At 44.7% G+C, this 20,621-nt stretch overlaps 1 protein-coding gene across 7 annotated transcripts in view; it reads right to left on the bottom strand.

Moving 5' to 3' along the window:
* MAPK4 (mitogen-activated protein kinase 4) overlaps window positions 1-20,621 on the bottom strand; it is a 208,451-nt gene that overhangs the window by 166,384 nt on the left and 21,446 nt on the right. For 3 of the 7 annotated variants that reach the window (XM_055299075.2, XM_055299047.2, XM_055299052.2), the window contains exon 1: window positions 1,163-1,403. The exons of 1 other annotated variant lie outside the window; for it this stretch is intronic. The gene's annotated coding sequence lies outside the window, so the exon portion shown is untranslated. Of the gene's footprint in view, window positions 1-1,162; window positions 1,404-1,639; window positions 1,662-20,621 lie in introns of those variants that run through there. 3 more of the 7 variants (XM_055299083.2, XM_055299065.2, XM_055299055.2) reach the window with 2 other exon arrangements.

Here is a 20,621-nt window from a genome sequence, read left to right on the forward strand (position 1 = left end):
TGACGCTTCACCTTTGCACGGGGTAGGTGCTCAATACATATCTATTCAATTGAAAAGTCTGTAGTATACCTGCTTTTCACATAGTAGGTGCTCAATAAGTATATTTTACATTAAGGTTATTTAAGATAGCTGCCTTGCACACAGTAACCTCCCAGTAAATGGCTATTGAGCAGTTGCGGACACTCCTCAACCCAGGCAGGGGTGACATGAATCAACCCCCAGGCACAGATCCGTGAATGGAAATGCACGTCTCGAGGTAGTGCTTTCGAGAGTGCTGGAGAGGCGCGTGACAGTACGCGGCCGCTGCGCTCTGTCGGGACGCTGCTGACCCACTGCTGGCTCCAGGGTATCGATTAGCGATCGGCATCCATTCCCCACCCAGGGGCGGGAAACAGCCGCCGCCTCCAATGGTCATTGCGGGGCCGCACCTGGAACTCCCGCCGCAGCCCTCTCCCGGGGCATCCGCCCACCCCGGCTTCACCTACGATTCCGTAGAGTAGCGGGCAGAACAAAAGCAAAAGCTGGCCGGACTTCCGATTGCTTTCCTGATAGACAGCAACCCGGGAGGAGGCTGGGGGAGCCGGCCGGTGACCCAGCTGGGATGTCAAACCCGAGCCGCTGCCCTCTCCGGCAGGCTGGGGCTCTGGGTCGCCGAGCGGCGAAAGCGGCGGGGTCCCCCCACACCCCCTCTCCCAGGGGCTACCGACCGGCAGTGTGGGCGCCTCGGTCGGGTGGCGAGGGGAGAGGGCGCTATATTAACCTTTGAACGAGGAAGGGAGAGGCTGGAGGGGAGGATAATCGGGGACTGGGGCAGACCCCGCAACCGCTATCCGAATCTGAACTCGCAGTGTGAACCGCCCCTCGGCGACCCCAAGCGCTCCGGACTGTCCCCGGTGGTGGGGTCCCCTCGCGGCGCCCGGCTCCTGCGTCCTCCTCACCTAAACACACCGCGGGGAGCCCAGCGGCAACCTCCCATCCCAAACGGGTCCAGGACAGCAACGGCGCGCGGTCTGCGGGCGAGGTCACCCAGAGCAGCCGGGCGGGTCCCGCGGGAGACCCCTGCCGCTCGGAAACTCGCCAGTTTGGCAGTGGCTTGGCCTGGGGGGCTTATTGTCAGGGGGAGGTGGGGAGGCAGTGCGGGCGGGGAAGTCTCATCTCTTACCCGTTTCTCCGGAGCCCGCCGAACTCCGAGAGGCGCAGGCGGCGGGAGGAGAAAGCCAGCGGAGGGGAGCCACTTACCCAGGCAGAGCCCGAGAGCGTGGCGGCCCGGGCGCGAGCCGCCCTTTGTCTGCGGCCGCGGCGCCGGCGCGCTCCGCCAGGCCGGTCCCAGCCCCGGCGCAGGGCGAGCTCCCGCGGGCGCCCCGACAGTCCGGCTCACTGCTCCGGCTCGGGCTCCGGCTCCCGCCCCGGCCCCGGCCCCCGCCTGCGCCGCCGCCGCCTAGGCTCCGCCCAGAGCCGGGCCCCGCCCCCGCCCGCTGGGCCCCCACCTGCTGCGGCGGTGGCGCTGGGGAGCCGGGCCCTGGGCGCCCGGGGGCGGCTGCCTCCCGCGCGCCCCGCTCTGCCCTCCCGCAGCCTCCAGGCCGCTCGGCCGCGCGGTCCCGGGGCCTTCCCGGACCCAGCCCCGCGGAGACGAGCTCACCTGGGGAGCCGAGCCCCGTCCCGGGTAGCCTGGCCTTCCCGGGGCACACGCGGTCGAGCTCTAGTCACTCAGAAGCCCGTCCTCACGCCCGCCGGGGATGGGGGATCCTCGGGCTCCGTCCGGGAGGGAGGGGGCGCCGGGAAGGCGGGAAGAGGGGATCTGCCTGAGCCCAGTCGCCGCCCCGCCAGCCCCGCGCTGCTGCAGCCGCCAGGGGCCCGGTGGGAGGGTGGGTGGGGAGAAGGAGCCGGCGGTGGACTCTGGAACCGGGGAGACCCGCGCGCGCGGGAAGGGGCACCGGTCAGAGGGTCGAGGGGGCACGGGGCCCAAGTGCACCGGTCCCCAGCCGGCCTGGGATTCCGAGCGGGCCGCCTGGGCTGTGAATCTGTGCTCATTGGCATGACCGGAATAAAACTAACAAAAGGGAACCAACACTTTGGGATCCAGAGGAAAGGGACAGGAGAAGCCACTGGACCCTAACACTGGTAATAACTGGTGCTTCTGTGGTGCCTTCAGCTAGCCCAAAGCTGTGGGCACCGATGAGGGGCGTCACTGAACGCGGTGCGTCCCATTGGAATGGTTGAGGCGCTGCTTTTCTAGGCATAGAAAAGTCTGATAACCTAAATATTGTATAATGAGGTCACTGGTGGCTTTAGCTGCCCATGAGCCCTCTCCTCTCCCCTCTCCCACAGCCTTCCGAGTGAGACCGGCGTTTTGGCACTTTCATAGGGTGTACTGTGTACTGCGGTTATTCCCCTTTCGTCCCCCGCCTCTACACCCAGAGCCTAATACAATTCCAGGCGCTTAATAATTGTTGCAAGAATTCGCTGTCGAATTTTAGCGTGGGCAAAACATAAAAATGAAGGATTGTGGGATCATATTGGAAAATGCACTAAGGATTTGCACAGTGATGGTGGTATGAAGGGTAATGAGTGTTGGCTGCCATTAGTACATAGTTGCGCTACGACTCCTATGTGTGCAGGTAGTAGGTTTGGGATTATATGCTAAGTTAGAGACTGCAGTTGTCAGGACCTTCATTAACCTCAGAGAATAGGGATAAGGAAGGAGTGTGTAACAAGCAAGTGTGTGTACATCTGTGGTAAGACATTCCAATGTGTCTTCCCCAAAGAGAACATTTTAACATTTTGCTTCCTTGATTTTCATTACAAGTAGTATCAATTCAGTGAGTAGGCATAAATATGAAATGTTTTGTGTTGATTTATTCATTTTTATAACATCTCTTCTATGAAGGAAGAATAAGAGGCCCCAAGGCTGCTCATTTAATCCAAAAGAAACAGAAGGGCAAATGTCCCGCCACTTTAAGCCCACTAACTGCAAAGTGAGGGTCTGGCGAGTCTGAATGAAGAGACTGACCCCCACCAACACCTGGAAAGCTCAGAGTCCCCCTCCAGCGTGTTTTTTTTTTTTTTTTTTTTTTTTTTTTTTTAATCTCTTTGTCTTAGGTCTGGAAGCTGCTCTTGAGAGCAATGTGCTTGTCCACCTGAGATAATTTATCTCTTCCATTTGGCAACTGGGAAAATGTAATTTTCTCTGTGTGATGAGCATGAGTGAGTGGTTCATGCATAGTGAATGGCCATCCTCCAAATCGTGGGACAAGAGACTGTGAAATATGCATGTTTAATATCATTGCCCATTACCGAACAATGGCAGGGGAATGAACAGGAAGTGAGTATCTGTCTGTGGCTCTCCACTGTCAGGTAAAGTGATGTTCTGTTCTCCTTGCTGCTATCAGGAAACAAATTATTTCTTATTTTTACCCCATAGGGAAGACTCCTAAAGAAACAGCTGGCTGAAGTCGGTGTCAGTCACTAGAAAATAACTGCACAGAATTGTGGAGTTGGGAAGTTCACCAGGTCATTCTGTTTTAAGACGTTTTCCGGGAGGAAAAAAAAATGAGCCAGCATTTCCTTACTGCCTGTGACTAGACACTAGAAGCTGTAACTCGGTGGCTAGGCCAGGGGTGCCCACATCTACAGTGGCCCTGGAGGATATGGGGGCAAGGGGTGCTGCATAGAGCAAAACAGTGCCCTGTCTGCCTTGCTTAGGGTATTTCGGTATGATTTTCAAAAATATTTTGCTGGCTAAATTTGTCTCCCATGGCACCCATTTTTGACTCAGACCTAGGTAAAGTAGGGAAGCAACTTAGGTGATTAAACAGATTCCTGACCCCACCCTTTCTGTTCCCAGGAGGAGTTGGCATTGGGGCAATGACTTTGCATGTGGCCTCTCTTCCGGGGGTAAGCACTGGCCATGTTTGAGGAACCCACTGTACCTTGGCTTCTAGATGAGGGGGTACCCTCAGCAGCCAGGTGCCCTTCTCCCTCTTGGGTTGCTTCTTTCTTGGGAGAGAACTGACGTTTTTTCTCCTTGTCTCTATTTATCTACCTCTTTCTCTCTCCTTCTATTCCTCCCTCCCTCTCCCTCTCCCTTTCCTTTCCTCCCTCTCTTTTCTCATAGGTCCAGCCTGTCCAGCTATGAAGATGACACCGGCCTGGGCTGTTCTCATAGAGTGGGATCTAGGGCCTAGGAATTTGAAATCACACTTTCTTCATTCTTTCTTCTGGAAACGGCTTTCCTCATCACTAGAGAGATGAGATCCAAGATGCAGGATCGACTTGATTGAAGGAAGTGATAAGCTGTGTGAGTTGCTTGGTTCTAGCTATAGACTAGTGATTCCACACTTGCACGCTTATGAGAATCACCTAGGAAAGCTATACGTCCATGGAGAAAAAGAAACAGTAGGTGACTACAGTGGCCCACTTACCAGCATCTGTCCCTGTCTCTCATATTCTGCCTTCCCTCCTTGTCTTAATATGTTTGTGCTGCTATAACAGAATACCCAAGACTGGGTAATTTATAATGAACAGAAATGTATTTCCCTCAGTTCTGGAGGCTGGGAATCCAAGATCAAGACAATGGCAGGTTTGGTCTCTGGTGAGGGTTAGGTATCTGCTTCCAAGATGGCACTTCATGGCTGCATCCTCTGGAGGGGAGGAATGCTGTGTCCTCATATGGCATAAGGCAGAAGGGCAAGAGGGCTGAATACTGCATGAGGCCTCTTTCTGGCTGGGCACAGGGGCTCACACCTGTAATCCTAGCACTTTGGGAGGCCGAGGTGGGCAGATTGCCTGAGCTCAGCAGTTCAAGACCAGCCTGGGCAACATGGGCAACATGTCTCTACTAAAATACAAAAAAATAGCTAGGCATGGTGGCACGCACCTATAGTCCCAGTTACTCAGGAGGCTGAGGCAGGAGAATCGCTTGAGCCTGGGAGGCGGAGGTTGCAGTGAGTTGAGATCCCGCCACTGCACTCCAGCCTGGGCAACGGAGCAAGATTCTCTCTCAAGAAAAAAAAAAAAAAATCACCCTCCACTTGTGTACAAGATCTCACTCCTCTCACTTTTGTAAGCACATCTCTCTATAAACATACCTCTCTGTTTGATCACCAGTTTTGCCTTAATGCCGGGTCCTAAGCAGTAGCTTTTAAATATAGTTTAATGTCTCCCATCTTCAAAAAACAAAACAAAACAAAAATACTCTTTTGACCCCATTCTCCTCCAGCTGCTGCCTCAACCCTCTTCTCCCCTTTACAACATCTCCTGGCAAAACAGAACTTGCCTCCTCTCCGGGTCTCCACTTCCTCTCCCCACATCCTCTGTCTAACCCATTCCAATCATCACTCCATGCAGACTACTCTGGTCAAAGTCTTCACAGACCCCTATGTTTTTAAATCTCATGATCAGTTCTCAGGCTTTATCTTACTTGACCTATCCAGCATTTGATGTAGTCAATCACTCCTTTCTCCTGAAATAGTTATTTTTTCATGTGACTCACAGGACGCTTCTGGATTTCATCCAACCTTACTGGTCCTTCAAGGAACAATAGACGCTAACTACTCAAAACAACACAGCAAACAGCACACAAAATGGAGCTGTACTAAAGCCACCAAATTCAGGAATACAACAGAGATGCCTCCTATCACCACTATTATTAACATTGTTTTAGGGACTAAAATAAAGAAGTAAGACATGAAAATGAAATAGTAGATACAAATATGGAAAAGGAATAAAGAAAGTCTTTCATTGTAAATGCTGTAATTGCACAACTAAAAACCTTAAGACTCTAGTTCTTAAAGAATAACTATTAGAACTAATAGGAGAATGTAGTGGTGTTGCTAAAAATAGTAAAAAGAATAAATAAACCCAAAATCTGGTGTTTAAAAAGAGCTTCTGCACAGCAAAAGAAACTATCATCAGAGTGAACAGACAACCTACAAAATGGGAGAAAATTTTTGCAACCTACTCATCTGACAAAGGGCTAATATCCAGAATCTACAATGAACTCAAACAAATTTACAAGAAAAAAACAAACAACCCCATCAAAAAGTGGGCAGAGGACATGAACAGACACTTCTCAAAAGAAGACATTTATGCAGCCAAAAAACACATGAAGAAATGCTCATCATCACTGGCCATCAGAGAAATGCAAATCAAAACCACAGTGAGATACCATCTCACACCAGTTAGAATGGCCATCATTAAAAAATCTGGAAACAACAGGTGCTGGAGAGGATGTGGAGAAATAGGAACACTTTTACACTGTTGGTGGGACTGTAAACTAGTTCAACCATTGTGGAAGTCAGTGTGGCGATTCCTCAGGGATCTCGAACTAGAAATACCATTTGACCCAGCCATCCCATTACTGGGTATATACCCAAAGGACTATAAATCATGCTGCTCTAAAGACACATGCGCACGTATGTTTATTGCGGCACTATTCACAATAGCAAAGAGTTGGAACCAACCCAAATGTCCAACAACGATAGACTGGATTAAGAAAATGTGGCACATATACACCATGGAATACTATGCAGCCATAAAAAATGATGAGTTCGTGTCCTTTGTAGGGACATGGATGAAACTGGAAAACATCATTCTCAGTAAACTATCGCAAGGACAAAAAACCAAACACCGCATGTTCTCACTCATAGGTGGGAATTGAACGAGAACTCATGTACACAGGAAGGGGAACATCACACTCCGGGGACTGTTGTGGGGGGGGGGGAGGGGGGAGGGACAGCATTAGGAGATACACCTAATGCTAAATGACGAGTTAATGGGTGCAGGAAATCAGCATGGCACATGGATACATATGTAACAAACCTGCACATTGTGCACATGTACCCTAAAACCCTAAAGTATAATAAAAAAAAAATAAAATAAATAAATAAATAAATAAATAAATAAATAAATAAAAAGAACAATGAAATAGGTAAACTCCTCAGAAGCCTGGTTAAGGAAAAGAGAAAGAAAAAATTAATATTATCAATAAAAAGGTGATATAAGCATAGATTCAGAAGATATTCTCAATGTCATCAAAGAAAATGAAATGCAGTTTCCTGATAAGATATTTAAAGTAGTTGTTTTTATCTTTTATCAGACATAGTCCCTGCTTTCACAGAGCTCATAGTCTAATAAGAGAGAGAGATATTAAATACATGCTTACACAAATAAGTGATTTTCCTGTGTGAAGGGTCTAACAAGGGGACCTACTCTCATCTGGGGAATCAGGAAAGGTTTCATGTGGAAGTAAAAATTAAATTGGTTGAAGAACAGAGGAAGAGTGGCTCAAGTAGAGGGAAGAGTATGAGGGACACTAAGGAAAAGGTTGGAAAGTTTGAAAGTGTCTCACAGGCTACAGGGTAGGACAGATGGTGGGGAGAGCAGGTGGAGAGAGAGGCAGGTCACAAGCCGTGCAAGGGGTTTGTAACCCATCACAAGTATTTTGACCTTTATCATAAGTATCATGAGAAGCTCTTTCAACATTTTGAGCAGGGAAGAGTTGAGTCCCTACTGTGTAAATTACTTCCTCTGTAAGATCTGCAAAGGTTGTAACCATGCATCAAGGTAGCATTGTCCAGGATATTTTGTAACTAGCATCACTCAGTGATACCAGATACCAATACCCACCCTCTTCCTCTGCAGCCCTCAAAATGCTCAATGTCTTATAGGTTTGGGTAGAAATTCTGGCATGTCTTCAAAGCAAGTTAACCCAGGTGACCAGTATCCAGTGGTCACCTGGGGCAGATCTTTACTCTCACCTGACTCCCACAGGCAGTGCAGACCTCTCAGCCTGCTTACTTCCCACAAGTTTCTTGACTGGGTTGGCCCATCCCAGCAGTCTCTTCTTTCAACCCATAAGAGATAAGTCCTCACCAGAGTTTTAAGTACATTTTCCTACCCTTGGTGTTTACCCAGTCCTGTGTTTTTCAAACTACAGATCATTACCCATTATGGGCTGTGAAATCAATTAGGTAGATAGTGCTGGTATTCTTGAAATGATGGAATAGAGTAGAATAGAAAATAGCAGAGTTCATTGTAAATGATAAGAGTATCACTTATGACATTACAATTTCAGATATGTTTGTGTGTATATACGCCATAGGTCACACCATTAAATGGTTTTTAAATTATGACCCATGATCAAAAAACATTTGAGATTCAGTACCCTACTTCCTCCCTTTATGTGCTCTGTGTAGAAACTTGAGTTTAACTGAGGTCTCTTTTGTCATTTCTCCCTGAGAGTCCAAAGAGTCCAATGATTCTTTTGTTCATTTCTCCAAGTTGTTTTAATTCATCACTTGACCTGCTAAAATGTCCTGTTCCTCTCATACAAACAATATGCTGTTATTAGAATATATTCTGAGTTTTCCCCCTTATCCTTTTGCTTGAGTTTTTCTTCATCACCAACAGTGGCTCATGCTTATAAAAGTACCCCATGGTTTGATGAATAGCCCATATCTTTATGGCCATAAAACTTACTGCCAGTGTCTTGTTGGTACCTAATTGAGCTAACCAACCTCAGAGTTGGTTATGAACTTCATCCTTCAATTCCCAAATCATTGAGTATACATTATTGTTTTAGATTCCCAAACAACCATCATGCCAAGCTAGTATGGTCCCTGACATCCAGAAGCCTAGAAGACAATTAATCTAATATTTGTCCTAGTCACTTAATTTTCGAGTGCTTCCTACATGGCTTAGAACGGTGTTATATATTTACACACTGAAGGTTATAACCCGCTGAACAAAGACTCACAGTTCTAACTTTTAAACTTAATCTATTTGTTCTCTTCCTGTCCTGCCTCCCCTCCCTACCCCTAAGTCAGCATGTTCATGGCCCCAGCTTTTCTCAGCATGGATGTGGGTTGCACAGATATGGAAAGCAGTCTTATGCCATCTCCATCAGCACTGCGTAAATGTGGAGTTGGATCACTATCTCCAATCCCTCACTCTACCAATGCCAGATGGGAAATACACTGCTGTCATTCAAATGAGCAACACATGGTGGTGGTTGTTGTTGTTGTTGTTGTTTACATGACCTAAAAAACCTCAAGGGACATTTAAAAATGTGTTTCTAAGTGATGAAATAATTTTTACTTCAAAAATTGAAAATAAATTGTTTCTGGCTCTATGAAGACCATCATCTTAAAATTACTGTCTCGTCTGTATTCTATGAGCCTCAGCACACATCCAAGGCAGCCTCTGTCTATGCATCAGAAATTTTACTAGTAATGGCATTTCTTATGGTTAGTCTTGCTTGTGTAATTTTCATGGGAAAACAATAAAAATTATTACTGGGTAGATTAAATACAAATGCGTTTTTTAATTCTTTTAATATAAATAACACAGAGACACACACACACGTCTTTAGTGAAAGCACGATGAATGTCAGTTATTTCACCAGCACATTCAGTCAACTGTCAAAGATCAGAAGACACATTTTGCTCAACCAATTCAAGAATATAACAACCTAAAATCTTTTAGGAAGTTCCATTTCTTTGGAAAAAGAATTTGAACAAACCTGAGTCCTCACAAAAGCTATCTGGTGGCCAGGAAATGTGTGTACCCAGAAGGAAAGCAAGGATTGGTGAATTTATTAGGAGTGTATACTTGCATGTCAGTCAGTGTCATTTGTTTTTATAGAACACTCTAGCATGTCAGCTACTTGCTGCCTGTCAATTAGTGGGATTTTCCTTGAATTCTCCAAGAAAGTGTGCATTACACTGGCCATCCTGACACAGGCTGGCCATCCTGACAGGCTGAGATGTGGAGCCTCCAGCAGAGACCGAAAGCAGGCACTTTGAGGGAGGGTAAGATGGAATAAGGATTTAAACTGAACAGGTTGGCCAAGCATACATGTTCGACAGGTTATAGAAGGAGCTATGAATACTCATACTCATGAAGAGGGGATACATGCATGTGTAGTAATGAAACATGTCTGTTACGGTCAGCCCATTTTCTCTTTCAGGTGGAGCCCTAACATTTAAATGCATTACAATTCGTCACTATATGTCAAAAGGTAAAGCAGAGGACATGAAGACACTCAGTGCACAGCCTGTGTAAACCTGCCAGAACCAGTCTATGGTCAGTGGTCTTTTAGCAGGATGAAATGACTGAAATCACTCTTGTTTCCAATCAAAGCTGTAATTATGGCTTGTGGAATGGTGGGGGGATGTCAGTCAGCATCTGGCAGTGAGCTGCAATTGTTTCAACATCGCTTGTCTTGAGGCTAGTGATGTTTAGCTGATAGAGAAAGAGAAGAAACTTTGTGGCAGTACATAGTTTTTTTTAAGTGTCGGGGGTACATGACTTACCCCTTGCCTAGAGTGGCTTTAGGTCTTGTTTATAATTGGGTATATTATTGCCAGAAGGATTCTGTTCTGTCAGTGGTATGATCTCTAGTTGAATACTGCTAATAGCCTACTGCTGACTGGAAGCCTTAACAATAACATAAACAGTTGATTGACACATGTGTTTTATTTTATATGTATTATATACTATATCCTTACAATAAAGTAAGCTAGAGGAAAAAATGTTCTTAAAAACATCATAAGGAATGCTTATACACGGTTGGTGGGAATGTAAATTAGTACAATCATTATGGAGAACAGTTTGGAGGTTCCTCAAAAAACTAAAAATAGAGCTACCATACAAGCCAGCATCCAACTGCTGGGTACATAACCCAAAAAAAGGAAATCAGTGTATCTCAGATATAACTGCATTCCCACTGCAGCACTATTCACAATCGCCAAGGTTTAGAAGCAACCTAAGTGTCTGTCAACAGATGAATGGATAAAGAAAATGTGGTACATATACACAATGGAGTACTATTCCACCATAGAAAAATGAGATCCTGTCATTTCCAACAACATGGATGGAACTGGAGGTCACTACGTCAAGTGAAATAAGCCAGGCATGGAAAGACAAACATTGCATGTTCTCATTTATCTGTGGGAGCTAAAAATTAAAACATTTGAATTCCTGGAGATAGAGGGTAGGATAGTTATCAGAGGCTGGGAAGGGTAGTTGGGGTGGGGGTGGGAGAGGGAAGTGGGTATGATTAATGGATACAAAACAAATAGAAAGAATGAATAAGCCCTAGTATTTGCTAGCACAACAGTGTGACTGTGGTAAAAAATAATTTAATTTTATATTTAAAAATAGCTAAAAGAGGCCAGGCACGGTGGCTCACGCCTGGGTTATGTAATCCCAGCACTTTGGGAGGCTGAGGCAGGAGGATCACCTGAGATCAGGAGTTCAAGACCAGCCTGACCAATATGGTGAAACCCTGTCTCTGCTAAAAATACAAAAATTAACCAGGTGTGGTGGTGGGTGCCTGTAGTCCCAGCTACTTGGGAGGCTGAGACAGGAGAATTGCATGAACCTGGGAGGCTGAGGTTGCAGTGAGCTGAGATTGTGCCACTGCACTCCAGCCTGAGTGACAGAGAGAGACTCTGTCTCAAAAAATAAAAAAAGCTAAAAGAGTAGTGATTATTACACATTGCATGCCTCTATCAAAATATCTCATGTACCCCGTAAAAATATACATACACTATGCACCCACAAAAGTTAAAAAAGAAAATAATAAGGAGGAGAAGGTATATTGACTATTCATTAAGTGGAAGTGGATCATTATAAAGATCCCCATCCTTGTCATCTTCACACTGGGTAGGCTCAGGAGGAGGAAGAATAGGAGGGGTAGTTCTTCTGTCTCTGGGGTGGCAGAAGTAGAAGAAAATCCACATATAAGTGGACCCACACAGTTCAAACCCATATTGTTCAAGGGCCCTCTGTACTTCAGTATCATCTCCTAGGAGGTGGCCAGCCTGAAGAAATCATTTCACAGAATAACAATTCTTAGAAAGGTCCAGGGTCTAAAACAAGGTAACTAATTCCCACCTTTCTCTGTAGTACAAGTATGACTTCTTTATGCATTGTTAATACCTATTCCCCAGTTTGGTTTTGTTTTCTGGAAGAAAATCTATGATTATTATAGTTATGCCTAATGTATACCACGTCAATCACAGAAAAGGATTTTGTAAAAGAAAGGGAACTGTAAATGGCAATTTTCAATATTAAAAAGAATATGAAACAATAAAGCATTCATCTAAGTTTGGTACATCACTCTCAGTTTAGAATTATCCTCAGTATTTTGGATGGCTGCTGCCCAATTCCGGCAAAGATGAAGAAAGCCTCTACCTAATATTGGCAGATGTGGCTGATAATAATAGTCTTCCCCTTCACTGTGGAAGTAGAGGTTTCCTTTGCCTAACTCTAAAGGAACCTGGTTAACAAACAAACAAACAAAAAGAGTTCCAATTAAAATGTGCACACAGTCTGTGATGGATAAAGTTGATACCAAAGCCACTTAGAATATTCAGTTGAGAAAGGTCAGGGCTTTGATGATGCTTTCTTGAGTCTTCAAGAGAAAAACAGGTAAAAAAAAATGCATGCAATGACAGCTTAGCATGATAAAGGAGCACTAGACTGAGAGTCTAGTGTGCAGCATTCTGCCACTAACTAGCTGTGTAAGACTGGACAAGGCACTTCCCCTCTCTGGGTTGCAGTTTTCTCACCTGTATAATAGGGGTGTTCACCAACTATATCAGACTCCTTCTGTGTACCACCTCAGATCTTTGTGGCCTCACATTATTTTGGCTGGCCACTTCAGGGACTGTCCTTGCTCAGGTACCCTCAACATTACCTCACCTCTTATTCATGCTGCGCACTTCTAACCTCCTGCCCTGAGGCTCATCTGCTGCCCCTGAAGTGTGAGATGCTACCAAGACCCTTTGGCACCCCTGCGTATAATGGGAAGGTGACGTTTTGACCAATGGGTTCAGGAGCCAGCAGATACACACTTCTCATATTCTCCCCAGAGATGGATTGTCTTAAGATGCGACAGCTCATATGGACACGCAGAAGAGGGTCTGGCAAGATGAGGCAATCAATTGAGCTGGATGCCAAGTGCTGACTAGCTCCTTAGTGTGCTTGCATATTTTCTCTCCCTCCTTCCCTGCCCTGGAAGACTGGAAAGACTCTCCTTTCTCCTTACTCCTATTTCCCTGGGACTGCCCACACTCCCTAATAGAGTGGTATCAGATAAGCATTTGTCTTAGGATCTGCTTTGGGGGATTCCAGGCCAAGACATCAGGATAAACTCTGTTTGTCAATGTCCTAAAGAGTCCAAGAGATTGAAACCAGGTATGGTGACTCATGCCTGTAATCCCAGGAATTTTGGAGGCTGAGATAGGATTTCTTGAGGTTAGGAGTTCGAAACCAGCCTGGGCAACATAGTGAGACCCCATCTCTACCAAAAATTTTTCAAAAAATCAGCTGGACATGGTGGTGAATGCCTGTAGTCCTAGCTACTCAGGAGACTGAAATGGGAGGATCACTTGAGCCCAGGGGTTTGAGGCTGCAGTGAGCCACGATCATGCCACTCCATTCCAACTTAGGCAACAGAGCAAGAACTGGACTCTAAATAGAAAAAAAAAAGATTCCCAGAGATGCACAACCCTTCTCCCACCCACCCCATGAGGAGGAGGGCTGCAAGATAGAAATAAAAGTATCTGCGTTATGTAATGTCTTTCCATGTAATGTCCATTTAAAACAAAAAAAAAGTTCTGATATTAAAATACATTTGAAAGCTCCTGGAGTAGGCGTAGGTAAAATTGGGACAAGTTTGGGAAAATTCGTCACAGAGAAAGTGGGTTTCTAATACCTGAAGAATCTCAACAGAAATACCGTGAGGGTGCTGGACCCTGAGCTGGAGATTCAGGTTTTGAACTATCATCATGATGTGGGTAGGAGGGGAATCTGTGTTTATGGTTGATATTCCTAGGAAGCAACTCAAATAGGAAGAAGGTTAAGGAAGGAATCTAAAATCAACAATTGCAGCAACTCTCTTCAATGTCCATACAAAGCCATTCTCCACACTCTACCATCCCCTTTTCCTACCAAAACAACATTGATTTGTTCAGGCTGAGTCTCTTGATCACTCCATTCCAGACCTCCAGAGGATGAATCCAGATTGGCTTACAGCCTGATATATGACCCAGTTCTGACTGATGAAACACAGCAGGAGGCCTGCTAAAGAGAATATGCTTCCTGAATAAAATGATTGCAAAAAGGGAGAGGTTGCCTCATTTTTTCTTTCTTGAATGTGGATGTGATGCCTAGTGCTGCAGCAGCCACCTTGTGATCTTGAGGCAACAAGCATGAAGGGAATACCAAGAGAATATCAGAGATGCTGGACCTAGCATCAGTGAGCAACTAAGCCAACTTTGGCAGCTATATGACATTGTCTGTTGTGCAAGAAAAGTAAGTCCTTGTTCATTTCAGTCACTGTTAGCAGGGTTTTCTGTTACCGACAGCCAAAATAGTTCCTGAGTCTAGGCAGGTGTGTCAGAAAACCAGTAAGATAAATAAGAAAGAAAGGAATCCAGAAGTCAAAGAAATAGAGTTTTGAGGAAGAGTGGGTAGCTGACAGTACAAACGCTATGAGGGAGTCAAGTGTTACGAGACTGAAAAACACACATGAGATTTTTCAGGAGAGCCATTTCAGAGATACAGAGTGGGCAAAAGCCAGGCTCTAGACGGCTCGGGAGAAAAGGGGAAAGGCATGGTGACATCAAATACAGACTTTTATTTTGAGAAGTTTTGACCAAGTTTGTATCACACACAATCAAATGTGTTACAATGTTGCTAAGCTTTGACCTAGATTTTTCACTTCTGGGTATCTATCCAAAGGAAATAATTAGAGATACTGACAAAGATTTAGGTACAAGTATGATAATTGCAGCTTTATTTATAATAGAGAAATGCTGGCAACAGTGTAAATACCAAGCAACAGGGGAACTGTTAAATAAATTATGGTATGTCTTCATGGTGGAATATTGTTCCAGCCAATGTACATGGTATTTTGAAAGAAATTTTTAATGACATCAATATTTATAATGAATCCAATAAAAAGCAGCAGGCTATAAATATGATTATAAAGTTGTTATGTATAATGTATATTATTTATATGCAAAGAGAAAGGCAGGAAAGAAATACATAAAAATATCAAAAGTTACGGAAGAATCTCTTAAAATTTGCATTTTCCTGTGTTAATAATAAATGAGCATTTATTATTTTTATAGTCAGAAAATTTTGTTTCTAAAAAATAATGAAATTTGCTATGAAGGAAAAGAAATGGAATAGAGGCTATGCAGTTGGCACTGGAAGGACATATACCTGAAAAACTAGCAGGTATATTACATTCTCCAAAATGAAGTCTATACAGCACATCATGTTGCCCTCTGATATCAAGCGGCTGGGAACCTTGGAAGCAAATTCGATGTTTAGTCACAAGTATATCATTTCCTTTTCTTTGTATATTTGGTTTATTTCCTTTCTTGGGCCTCAGTCTCCTTCTCTGCAAAGATAAGAACAGGAATGTTGAATAATTTAGTGCAGGGGGATGTGTCAGAGCCCATCCCTATAGCCCAAATCCCTATTGCCAAGAGACAGAGGTAAAAGACAGCAAATAACCCTTATGGCAAGATCCAGGTCAGAGACATTTATGTGGACTGAAACCAGTAGATAGCAGATGGACGATTAATCCCCTTCTACTCAGAGGACGTTGCGTGATATCAGGTTGGAAAAGGCAAAGAGAGTCTCTCATGGTACCCAGGCAAAGGATCTTGTTATACCTGTGGCAGCATTACAATAACTTGGCCATGGAGGAGGCTGGTCTCTCGAGGGCAGGTGGGCAGGAGGCAGTGCTGCAGATGAAGCCACCGAGAGGCTACCTATCCAACATACATGCAGTCCAAATTCCCTGATCACCTTCCAACCCTCCCCTCACAGGCCCAGGTTCTTGGCCTCAGCTTAGGTTATTTGAGTCTTATGAGGCCATCAAGGCTCATGACCAGTGATAAAACAGTCATTTTCCTCTGGACAGATTTTATTCTCTGCATTTCCTTAAGAAGAAGTAAGGTGCATGGTTGTTAGGCTGTCAGTCATTCTATGTTGAAATCTCATTCTGCTACAGGCACACACGGGCTCTGTCATGACATCCCACGAAGGGGGAGGACTCAGCATGGGAGGGAGGCAGTGGCCAAGCCTGGAGGTTCCTCCTCCTCCCATGACAGAACCTTCTGTATGTCCCAGGGTGATGATGAGGGAGGGTCAAATGAGATAATGAATATGCAAACATCTGGCAAACCGTGAGGAGCTGTATGAATACAAGTCGTTGTTACCAAAGCAGGATATTTCCCCGACCCCTTCACGGGACTCGCGATGGGGGTGCCTCATTTACTCAGCCAGTTGCTCCAAACTCCTCACGGGAGGAAGCGAGTGAGTGAATTAGTGCAAGAACTGGAGTGAACGAGCGGTGGAACCAGCCAGTCGCTTTGGCGCCGGTAGGAGTGAAATTCTGTGCAGGCCCCAGGCAGCATCCAGGTGGTGGTGCCTGCAACTCCCGGAGCCCCAGAGGTATGCCACAATGCTCTTTAAGCTTTGCCTTCCATGGATGGCTTAAGTGGTAACAGCTCAGTGGGCCCCTTGCCTTTTTGCATGAGGCGGCTGCCCCCAGCCAGTGAGGGCAAAGGGCCAGTGTGACAGCCTTTTGTATCCACATTCATGGCTCCCAAGCTCTTGTCTGGCATCCAGGAAAAATGAGGTCGCGTGAACAAATTGAAGGCTGGTAAATGCAGGAAATTTGATTGCCAATGAAAGTAACTCTCAACAGGAAAAGGAGTTGAAAAGGGGATGGGGCGGGTAGGTAATCTACCCCTGAAGTGCAGCCGTCTCCAGCTGGATTCTTCTCCAAAGTTATGCCGTCAAGCTGTCCCTCTGAAGTCAAGCCGATTCTCTCTGATGCCCAGCCATAGTCCCATCTACCAGCTGAGTCTGGGTTTTTATAGGCACAGGATGGGGCAGGACGGTGCCATGGGTGGTTTAGGAAAATGCAACATTCAAGCGGGAAACAGGGATATAAGTTCTCACTTTAGGCTGCGGTTTCAGGCTTTTCAGCTTGAGGGTGGTATTTCACCAGAGACCTGCACTTTTCTGCCTAGAATTTCTCTTCCCTATGTCCCTAACATTATGGCTACTACCCTAGGCAGAAGCCCAACTCGAAGATGGATACTTGGCCTGTTTCACTTTTCTAGCCTCCAAGTCATTGAGGAAATCCTCACGCAAAGAATGAATCATATGGTGGTGATTGTTGCACAATGTTATGAATGTACTTAATGTTGCCAAACTATACAGTTAAAATGTTAAGATGGTAAATTTACAATGTGTATCTTGCCACCATAAAAATAGAAAAAAATCTTTTCATAATAATAATAATAATAAATAGTGTCAACATTCAAATACAGAATTAATTCTAGAACCTGGTTATTGCTTTCTTTTATTTTTTCAAAGTAAAAGCAAGTTTATTAAGAAAGTAAAGGAATAAAGAATGGCTACTCCATAGGCAGAGCAGCTGCATGGACCACTGCGATGCTTATACTTATTGTTACTTCTTGATTACATGCTAAAGGGGTAGATTATTCATGAGTTTTCTGGGAAAGGGGTGGTCAATTCCCAGAACTGAGGGTTCCTTCCCTTTTTAGACCATATAGGGCAACTTCCTGATGTTGCCATGGCATTTGTAAACAGTCATGGCACTGGTAGGAGTGCCTTCTAGCATGCTAATACATTATAATTAATGTATAATGAACAGTGAGGATGACCAGAGCTCACTCTCATTGCCATCTTGGTTTTGGTGGGTTTTGGCCTGCTTCTTTGCTGCAACCTGTTTTATCAGTAAGGTCTTTATGACCTGTATCTTGTGCCGGCTTCTTATGTCATGCTATGACTAAGAATGCCTAACCTCCTGGGAATGCAGCCCAGTAGGTCTCAGCCTTATTTTACCCAGCCCTTATTCAAGATGGAGCCGCTCTGGTTTAAACGCCTCTGACATTTTCCCCCTCCCTTTTACAAGGATTGTAGAGGAACAAAGATCCATATTCTGTAACTTCTTCAGGCTGAATAGGACGATGATATTCCTGCCTAAATATTAGGGTCTCTTGTATTCAGGGTAGAGAGGAGTTCAGTCAGAAAGCATCTATATAGTGAGGGCCATTTATAACTTTGAGTCTTAACAAAAGTGATATCTGGAAGACCAATAAGTATTCAATTTAAGAAAACATTGAGTAAGCTTATCCTGCACTCCTACACAAAGAGTAGAATAGCAAATATATTTCACAACAGTAAAGTAAAATAAGTAAAACTATCCCAAGTAAACTAAATAAGAAGGCTTTCCATGAACTGGGCAACCGTTGGAACCAAGCTGATATGGGGTTGCTAGTTGATTCCACTATGTGCCCAGAATTAGAATATTGATCTAGATTTTTACATTACCCATACCTCTTGTTTCTTCTGAGCAGCAGTCAGTGATCACTGAGGTTCACAGGAATAAGCAAGGTGAGTCTAAATTGCAGGAAAAAAACCTCAAAAACAGCTGATAAGACTAGAATCTAATAACAGGTGTACCATAGGTTTTGAAACGTACTTTTTCTCTCTCCAGTCTTCCATTTTTACTAGAGACAAATCATGGCAAGACCAATTTGCTTTATTATACTCAGCCTGATTATTTGTATAAAGTGCAGCAAGAATAATTATCTTTCACATAGGTTTTTAAAATTGCCTTTGATGGAACTCTGTTTCATAAGGAATCTCAGATAAGACTTTTTAAAAAGGTGAGCCCAGCCATGGGTTTGTACCCTCAAATACCTATGAGTTGAGTAAATCTCTCTCCTCTTGAGGTCCCTAGATAACCTGTGGCTCCTGGACCTGTCAGAAAGTGGTTTTCTTTACTTAGGGTACTGCTTTCAATTTATTTCAGCAATTGGATTGCTCCAATGTTCCTAAAACGCTGAAAAAAATTTGTTTTTGAGACAAAATATTTGTTTTGAGACAGATTCTATCTCCCAGGCTGGAATGCAGTGGCACAATCTTGGCTCACTGCAACCTCCACCTCCCAGGTTCAAGTGATTCTCATGCCTCAGCCTCCCCAGCAGCTGGGATTATAGGCATGCACCACCATGCCTGGCTAATTTTTGTATCTTTAGTAGAGACAGGGTTTCACCACGTTGCCCAGGCTGGTCTCGAACTCCTGGCCTCAACCCATCTGCCGCCTCAGCCTCCCAAACTTCTGGGATTACAGCCATGAGCCACCATGCCCAGCCACCCTGAAAATTTGATTCCTGAAAAATTTGGCCTAAAGGAAGAGTAAGTGATGGTTTCTGTATAAAGGAAAGAGAAAAGACAAATGGAAATGTTCAAAGGGAGTCTTTCTTGACATGGTTATCTGTTGAAATGGCTACTTAAATTGTATGAACCTTTAGGGTAGGGGCAGCAGGCCTCATCTGAGCAGGGCAGGTGTGCTTGGGGAACAAGGCTGCCCCACTTGGCAGCTTGAAATTCAGCTCCTCTGAGAGGAGAAGCCAGGAAGAGTGAGCTTGGACCCTGGAACATTGCTGCTGAGAGCACGGGGGCTTTCCAGAGGGGCTGGTGAAACAGCAGTCCTTGAGTCCCGATTACCAAAAGGGTGACAGGTTAGTGGGTTAATGAAAAGGAGCAAATGGGCCCAGATGCTGGTTGAACATGAATGAATTGAGTATATTCTGAGGCCTCATGGGTGAGAAAACGGGGATAAAAGCCCTGCTTGGAGTTAAAACTAATGTGCAAAGCAATGACCTTCTGCGTTCACTACAATGGTTACCAAGTCTGGAGAAGAGCAAGAGTTAAAGTTGCTCACTCATTGAACACATGTTTACCGGATACTTGCTATGCACATAGTAAATTCTAGACACAGTGGTGAAAATAATCCAGTGGACTATCATCTGTAGGTTTTGCCCTGAAGTTACTTACAAGCCAGTAGGGAAGAGGAGTTAAATCATTTGACAGAGCCGAATGATGTCACAGGCAGGAGACAAGTGACAGGTGAAGGCCCTAACAAAAGTGGTAGGAGTCGAAAGAGGGAGAGATTATTTGGGGACTAGAGGGTCAGGGAAGCTTTCATGGAGTGAAAACTTTAAAGCTTCTAGAAAGAAAATAGGAGCCTCCTTCATCATCTTAGGTTAGGCGAAAAGTTTTCAAGACACAAAGAACACTAACTATAAAAGAAAAGCAGGTAAATTGGACTTCAGCAAAATCAAATATTTCTGCTCATCTGATTGCATGATTAAGAAACAAGTATTCAAACCACAAACTGAGAGAAAATATTTGTCATTTATGCCTGAAAAAGACTTGTCTAGAGAGTAGGGAACTCTCATAACTCATGAATAAAAAGACAATCTAATAAAAAATGGACAGAAGACTTGATGAGAAACTTGATAAAAGTAGTATCTGAATAAGCATATGAAAAGATGCTCAACATCATTTGTCATTAGGGAAATGCAAGTTAAAACCAAAATGAGGATGGGCGAGGTGGCTCACGCCTGTAATCCCAGCACTTTGGGAGGCCGAGGCGGGTGGATCACAAGGTCAGGAGTTTGAGATCAGCCTGACTAACATGGTGAAACCTCATTTCTACTAAAAATACAAAAATTAGCTGGGTGTGGTAGCGGGTGCCTGTAATCCCAGCT

This window comes from Symphalangus syndactylus, chromosome 1 (assembly GCF_028878055.3).
Source record: "Symphalangus syndactylus isolate Jambi chromosome 1, NHGRI_mSymSyn1-v2.1_pri, whole genome shotgun sequence".
NCBI classification, from domain to species: domain Eukaryota; kingdom Metazoa; phylum Chordata; class Mammalia; order Primates; family Hylobatidae; genus Symphalangus; species Symphalangus syndactylus.